The following is a 6,981-nucleotide window of genomic DNA, read 5'->3' as shown; positions in this document are numbered from 1 at the left end:
CACCTGGGCTCCCACTTATTACCTGCGATAAATGGGCGTGTGCAGGGACTGCCTGGCTTTTATTTGAACTCTCAGAGAAGAGATATCATCTACGTCTCCACAGAGGCCGGGGATGTAGACAGGCAGGTGGATGGCCACAGTCCTCTCACTGGCACATTGATGAGATTTCTTGCATTTCCAGCAAAAGATCGCTTGATGCAGACAAGCTCTCTTGCAGCTCATGCGTGGAGCGTTTTTACAGAGGGTGGGAGGCAAAGACCCTGGGATGGAGACTCTTCTCCTGCTATTTTTTTTTCTTTTTATATTTTAATGATTATAGACCTACAAGAAGTTGCTAAAGCAGTACAGAAAATTCCCCTGTTCCATTCACCCAGCTTCCCCTAACGTTAACATTTTACATAACTAAAATACATCATCCAAACCTGCTGATACTGTGATAAAGTGAGTAATTAGAATGCTGGCTTTATTCAGTGTCTCCTATTCTTACACACTCTCACCCGTGTGTGTGTGTGTGTGTGTGTGTGTGTGTGTGTGTGTGCATGGTTCTGCAAAATGTCATCGCATACACAGATTGCCAGCCGTGGCTTCAATCACGAAATAATAGCAAGTCACAATATTGTTTGTAGTTTATGGATAATCAAAATAATAACATACAAAATAGCCTGCTTCTTTTATCCAGTCTTCCCAACCACTCTGCCCTGGGAATGAGCACGTGCCCTGACGCCACGAGGGTGCGGGCCTTCCAGCCCCCTGATCTGTTCTGCAGGAGGAGACTATGAAATGTGATCAGAGGGAACGCACGACTGAATCACCGAGGTAGATCTGGTGACTGTTCACCAGCGCGTCCTGTTCTCTTCCTTGTTTGGGCCCGTAGAAGGCTGGACCCCGCCTCCCTCTTGAAGTTAGGCGTGGCCAGGTGCCCTGCTATGGCAAGTGACAGCCTTCCTCGCCCCCCCGCCCCAGAGCTCAGGGAGGTGACGCGTGGCGGTGCCGTGAGCCCAGAGTCACCCGGACTCCCGAACCGTGGTGGGGAGGGGAACTCAGTCCAGCACGACTCAGCATCAGCAGACGTGTCTGGAGTGCAAAGTCGACGCGGTTCTGTGGAGCTGAGACGTGGGCGTCATGGCCACCCAGCCCAGGCTTCCTGAGGGGGGTGGTGTGACGATGTGCTGCGGTCTTGGGGAAGAAGAGGGGCTGATGGCCGCTCTTCCCTGTGGCTCGGTCCTTCTAGAACTGTGTGTTCTGCTCTAGGAGAAACGGCTCGTCCACAGCTGATGGGGTGCAGTGGGCCTGGTGTGCCCTCCTGCTTAGAGAGTGTCCCTTCCCTCCCCCTTTGCCACCTGAGAAGGCCGAGCAAAACCAAGGAGAGGCCCCGCCTCCTCCCCTGCATCAGAAACCCTGGGAGCTGAGTCCGGCAGTCCTTGTTAAAGAGTCCTCCAGGTGACGGTGACGCATGTTCACGTGTGACATCCGTGGTCCCGATGCCTCTTCCATTCCTTGTCTGCGGCCCGTTGGCTGTTTTATGACTCTTTGGAAGCCTGGATCTCCGGGACCCTGCTTCTCCACCGCTGTGCATGATGTCCAGGAAAGCTTCCAAAGAAAGGACAAAGCACACGCTTTGCTCTGTCCTGGTGGAAGGGGTGGGATTTCTAGAAGCCTCACCGATTTCAGGTGGAAGAAAAAATGTCTTCCAGGCGGAACGGAGCCTGCAGGCCTCTCTCCCCTTACTCGGAAGTCCTCCTGGATTGTTCCCTCTCTGACCTCACGGGCACAGCTCCGACGGCTGCCCTGCTGAGAATTCCCCGCTCAGTCCCTCCCATCCGCGTGGGTACATGATTCTGTTTGTTACAAAAGGCTGCCCCACTGGGAAGAAACGCTAATGGTGCCATGTCAGGGAGACTCATCTCCCGGGGAGGACTTTGGTCTGTGCATGGCCAGCTGTGTGTTAAATGTCACTCGGCCACCGCGGTCCGGTGCCGACGTCCCTCCACGTGGATGCCTCGGCTGCACAGGAAGCCTCCCGAGGTACGAAGCAGACGCTCCACAGTGCCGCCGTGTGCTCATCCACAGGCACCAAGAAAGCCCTTCCCAGCTGCCTGGCCACACCAGGAGTGCCTCCGCCGAAGCAGGAGTCAGTGCTTGCCACCCGACCCTATCACCCGGCCAGTGTGTCGACCAAGATGCCTTCCAGGGAGGAGTCGAGCTAGAGGAGCCGACGGCGTCAGGGTGCCAAGCTGGCGGGTATGCAGGGCCCCGCTGTGCAAGGGCGGGAAGCGGGCAGGTGGAGTGGAGCTTGGTGGCACAGCAGGACAGAGCGCTGTGCTTCGTTTTCTAGTTTTTACTTGTTATAAAAAGAAGTGCATAGCACCTAAAAATTGAAAGATAAAAACAAATATAAAAATAAAGTAAAAAACTACATATAAGGGCAAAAAATAAGTAATTTTTATTAACCTGATGGTATAGACACTATCCAAGTTATATATAGAAATGATATCATTGGCATCATACTCAATGTACTTTATGGTGTTATATATTTTTTTTTACTCAGCAGTGCAGTATAAGCCGTTGACTCATATCATTACATAACCTCTAAGACTTTTTAGATGCCAACATACTATTTCATTTGTTTGCTTTTCAAAAATTCCCTTAGTTGTCGGACAGACATTTAGTGGGGCCTGGCTGGGCCCTGGAGGGCAATGGCGAGGAGAGGTGCCCTCAGAGTGCCAGCTTCTGGGCTGTCAGGCGTCAGGTCGGGGATCGGAGCCACGCGGGGCCCCCTCCTCCCACCAGGGCCCCCCGGGGAAGGTGGCTCTTGGTCCCTGCACTCGTGCGTGCAGGCAGGTTGGACGCCGCCGCCGTGGCTGCCTGCGCGGTGAGGCTGATGTCTGCGTGGTTCTGATCAGTGACAAGGTGAGTGTCGTGAGCAGACCGGCCCTCTTCTGGCGGGAGCGCGCTGATACATGGGGCTGCTGCTCCAGCCCAGCGCTACTCGTGGGGCCTGGCCGTTTATCCCTGACAAAATCTCCACCCAAAGCTCTTCCCAAACTCCAGGGCAGCCCGTGAGTCCCAGACGCGTGGCAGGGCAGGCTTACTGGGGTAGATGACGGGGTCCACGTTTAGAAAATGCCAGCGTTTACAGTGTGGAGCCAGGACGCACCGTGGGCTGCGGTTGGTGCAGAGCAAAGGCCTTGCTGAGACCCACAACCGTGAAACACGTGTAACCGGCTCCTCAGCAACCTTCAGCGTCGCTGCCCTCTGTTCCCGCTGAGCCTGGGCACTTTCTCTGCCGCGCGGTTGGCACAACCGCCGCCCACCCTGCACTTGCAAGTAAGTTATCCCAGAGCTCCTATCTTGTTTGATTCTTGGAAATTCAGAATCATTGTTGTGTGTTTGTTTGGGGTCGGTCCATAAGTACCATGTGAAAAATAGAGGGCAGGTTTTCATGGGGGCCCGTGGAACCAGCTTAGTGGACGAGGAAGCCAAAGGCAGCAACAGGTGTGTGAGGGTGATGTTTCCACGCCGGGCGCGGACAGGGGTCTTTGCTCTCCATTCTGGTGTAAGACTGGTTCCTAATGGAACCTTCCAATAGGTTCCATTGGCTTTGACTTTTGTCTGCCTTCCTTGCTACGCCCTGCTCACATCTCTGCGGACCCCGCTGTTGTGAGAAGCTCTCCTTAGATCCCAGGACCTCGACACAACCTGCCTGCCCCACAGCGAAGCCCTGTTTCCTCGGGGTCTGCATGGCTCCTAAGTGGCTGAGGCCTCTTGGTCCTGCCGTGGATATTTAAAGATATTTTTGAGGCTGCCACGTGGTGGATCTCCAGGCAGGCCAGCATGACCACACAGCGCGGCGTAGCTGGGCGCTGTGGTGTGGGAAGCTTTGGCGGGAGAAGCCTCTGTGTAAGGCCCCCCCCCCCCCCGGTGAGTCTGGCCTCGTTCCTGCCTCTGTGTTCCCTTCCCTGTCCGCTCTTCTCGACCATGGCTTCCCTGGACTTGACTTCGAATTGAGGTCTGAAGGGGGAGGGAGTTGGGGTACAGCCAAGGTCACATGACACTTCTGCTTCCAGCTCATCAGTCACCCGGCTGCACCTGTCCGCAGGGGAGGTTAGGACAGGCAGTCCCCAGCTTGGTGGCCCAGGGCTCAGCATTCTGCCTTATCCAAGTAAGGGAGAGTGTAGTGGTCTGCTCCGGCGGCTGTAACCAAGTGTCACAGACGGGGTGGCTTACACAGCAGAACGTCATTTTCTCTGCGTGCTGGAGGCTGGAAGTCCGAGATCAAGGTGTCGGCAGAGTTGATTTTCTCTGAGCCCTCTCTCCTTGGCTTGCAGATGTCCACGTGCCCTCACATGGTCTTTCCTCTGTGTCCCTTCTTGCCTTCTGAGGGTGCCAAACGTACTGGATTCGGGCCCACCCATGAGACCTCATTGACCCTTAACTGCCACTTGACAGCCCCGACCCCCACGTGACTGTTCTGAGGTGTGGGGTTAGGGCTTCAGCGTGCGGGGCTTGGCGGGACACTGCGCAGCCGCCGCAGGCAGGGCTGAGGCTGGGCCTGAGCTTCTCGGCCTCTGTCCACGTGGTGGCCACTCCTGCGTATCTGTGCAGCTGGCCGGTTAGACTGCAGGCGGCCGGACAGCCACAGGGACAGCTGGTGACCGTATTTTCCTGCCGCGTTTGGTGCGGTGCGCCACACTCCAGCGAGCGGTCGGTAGCTGCAGTTGACCGAGGACCAGCGCGTTGGTCCTAATAGAATACTCAGTGGGGCAGTGTTAGGTCAACATGATGACGTCGATCAGTCAAGTCTGAAGGGAGCAGAATATAGGTATGTATTTTCCCTCGCTCTCTCATTCCTGCATTCACGTTCTTTGTTCAACACCTCTTCCCGGGGCACCTGTTAGGGACCACGTTCGTGACAGCCGTCGGGGACGCCACGGTGGCCACCACTTGTCCTGCCGGAAGGAACTCCTCTCTGGAGAGCAAAGCAGTTACCAGCGAATTAATTAACAAGATAATACATGGTTATGGTAACGGCTATTCAAGGTAGAAGCACAACAACCTGATCACTAGTTTGAGAAGGACATTTAGGACGAGATCGCTGTCAAGATGGCCCTGGGGGTGGGACCTGCTGTGGAGAAGGACTGAGGGGACAGCAGCAGAGAGATGGGCTGGGCGAGGGCGGGGCCCTGAGTGGGGGCCTGTGGACCGTGTCTGAGGAGCAGGAAGAAGGCCTCCGGCCGGAGCATGGCCCGGGGTTGCGGGCGGGGAGGGCTGCAGCTGAAGTTGGTCGGGCCAGAATGCCAGAACACGTAGGACCGTGGGGGCTGCAGTCAAGGGATGGCTTTTCCTCTCAGGGGAGTAGAAGCAGAGAAGTGATGTCATCTGGTTAAAAGGACTGCTGACGACTTCCAATGTTAGAGTGCAGGGAGTGCTTCCCAGGCCGTCACCATTTTCACTCATTTTGGTGGGCTGAATATTTCGATTCCCCAGTGGGTTACCCCTTCTAGGAAACACTGGATACAGTCAGACGCCTGCAGGGCTGGAGCTGGGCTGAGGACAGGGACAGGCTGGTGTGGGCGAAGGCCTGCTGGGATCCGTACGGGCGGCAGAGTGAGGGTCGTTACAAACACCAACCCTCGTCCAGCTAGAGAGTGAGTTGAACCCGTAAAGATTGCGAGCCAGACCTTAGAACCTGCTTTCAAGAAAATACATACACTGCTATAGTTATAAAATGTTTATTTTATGTAGCCAAATATACTTAGAGAATTACTTTAAAACTTATTTCCTGTCGTGACTTTCTTACCTTTATCAGTTAAACCCTTTCTTGTAAAAGTGCTGGACAGAGTTCTTGTAAACTGAGCACCGTAAATGTTCGGTTGCTTTTGACTGAGAATTCACTGTGTTGTAATTGGAGAATTGGCCACCTTGTTTGGCTGTGGAGAATTATAGGAACACCAAGTAATGCTGCAACAATTACGCCCCAGCAATTAGCAACCAATAAAGCAGCAGACCTCATTGATACAGCTGTCCTACTTAGTAAAAATATTGGAAAACAAATACCCTACCAAACAAATAACATGTAACTAGCTCTGGCGGAAGAGTGGGAGTGAAGTTGGCTACAGCAGGAAATCTGAGAGCAGTCAGGCCAGGGCTGAGGGGCAGAGTTTCCAGAGAAGGGGGTGCTGCCTTGACAACCAGGATGGCTGCCTTGACAACCAAAATGGCTGACCAGTGGCCATTGGTGTGTGAGGTGTTCCATTCTGTGTGTTCAACAGGCACGGTGGTATTTCATCCTGAAAACAGCCACTGAGGAAGCTCCATTGTCAGGTCCATTTTACAGCTGAGGAAGCTCAGTCCAGGAGAGATTAGATTACACCAATGCAAGCGGCAGAGCCTTCACTGGAATCAGAACTTGAATTAAACATAGAGTTTGGGTGCCATAAGCTAGATTGGAGCCTCTATGATGCTTCCTAAGGAATCCCCACCCCACCCCACAGAATTAGTTGCTGTTCTGACTGTGGGTTGCAGAGCCCTGTTGTAAAATTGAGTCCTCTTTGACAGACATAAACTATGGAAAGTGTGTTTGGAGATGTCTGCTCACCACTTGTGTTTCACTACTTAGTTTTCAGCAAGCTGTGCTGCGTACAGCTCCGGGTTACAGGTGCAGAAACGAAGTCACGTCAAGATAACTGGACCCTGCCAGGATTTCTGTGAATTGGGAACACTCCATTCTTTCCTGGACTTTTTTAAGTGGACTCCCTACCCACTAATCACCAGGTGGTTTCTACTTGTCCCCCTCTCCTGAATTTACCCAGACCCCTCTCTCTGCACCCCGTCAGCCTCCTCTGCTCCTGGTCCCCCAGTGCTCTGCCCACCCAGACCCCTCTCTCTGCTCCTGGTCCCCCAGTGCTCTGCCCACCCAGACCCCTCTCTGCACCCCGTCAGCCTCCTCTGCTCCTGGTCCCTCAGTGCTCTGCCCACCCA

Source organism: Saccopteryx leptura, chromosome 9 (assembly GCF_036850995.1).
Source record: "Saccopteryx leptura isolate mSacLep1 chromosome 9, mSacLep1_pri_phased_curated, whole genome shotgun sequence".
Lineage (NCBI taxonomy): Eukaryota > Metazoa > Chordata > Mammalia > Chiroptera > Emballonuridae > Saccopteryx > Saccopteryx leptura.
Note: the sequence above shows the minus strand (reverse complement) of the source record.